Source organism: Echinococcus granulosus (genome assembly GCF_000524195.1).
Source record: "Echinococcus granulosus chromosome Unknown EG_S00017, whole genome shotgun sequence".
In the NCBI taxonomy this organism is placed as follows: Eukaryota; Metazoa; Platyhelminthes; class Cestoda; order Cyclophyllidea; family Taeniidae; genus Echinococcus; species Echinococcus granulosus.
In genome coordinates this window covers 122886-123902 of record NW_020170397.1, presented here as the reverse complement: position 1 = coordinate 123902, position 1017 = coordinate 122886, and the positions used below count along the sequence as shown (strand labels likewise).

The 1017-nt window shown below is 45.9% G+C and overlaps 1 protein-coding gene across 1 annotated transcript in view; it reads left to right on the top strand.

Annotated features, from left to right (window-relative positions):
• The window catches only part of EGR_03282 (Neuron navigator 3), a gene marked incomplete at both ends in the record, with an annotated part of 21625 nt that overhangs the window by 14809 nt on the left and 5799 nt on the right, over positions 1 to 1017 (top strand). The gene's annotated exons all lie outside the window — the stretch shown is intronic.

The following is a 1017-nucleotide window of genomic DNA, read 5'->3' as shown; positions in this document are numbered from 1 at the left end:
GTTCATGCCCGCTATCATTTAATTGCTAACTATCCTCCCATTTGAAAACGAGATTGGCGCAACTTTGTTTTGCCTTTTTACACAATAGACACCTTTCTGTTTTGATTATGTGTGAGTCGAAGTGACTTGCTCCTGTTACCAGTAGCAACCTTCATGTCCTTCCCAAAGTTATCATGTATGTGCAAGGCGCTGATGAAAACTTCATTCCAAATGCCCAGAGTGGTTGATGGGGTGTAGACACGAATGCTGCACACATGGTACCATGGCATCAGAACAAGCGAGCAGAAATTCGTTGTGGCACTAGAGCTGAGGGATCGCTTTAAGATAAGATTAGTAGGTAATTTCGTGACAAGACGAACCGCGATATGCTACTTACACTGTTGGCGACTTTGCATAAGTGAGGCATGTGGGCTTAGACGCGAAACCCGAGGCGTCACGTATGTGTGACGTTAGTGGGAGAATGAAAAGCCCAGCCTAAAATATGAAATTGTAAGTAGGCATTGCTATTGGATCTTGTACGGCAAAGTCCCTCCTCCCTCTCTGCTACCTGATAAATTTTCGGGCCACTCATCTGATTACGAATTTCTGATTCCCTCGCCAGTGGAAACCGACCGACAACGTACACACACAAAGAGTCGCTGAAGTAAAAAAATATCCTCATATTACTGTGAAACGGCGTGTGTTTGTGTATGTGTGCCCTGGGCCTGGTGTCTGGATTATCAGTGTATCATTTACCAAATTCGCTTTAGTCCGCAAGCAAGTGTTTCGCCTCCGCTTCATAAGGCGGATCGCATTCCCGGACGAGGAAGTGAACCAGCAGATGGATGGTGGGGATGACTCACCGGAGCTTGTGAAAAGGAGGAAAAAAATGCCGATGCAGCAATGCTGTTACTGACACCGTTGGATATCCCCAACCCCCTCCTTTCCCCCTTTTAAACCCCTACGATACCCACACCGTTGTTTTCATGATAGAGTAAAATTGAATCGACAACCTTTGTCGCCAAAACGTCAAATGCA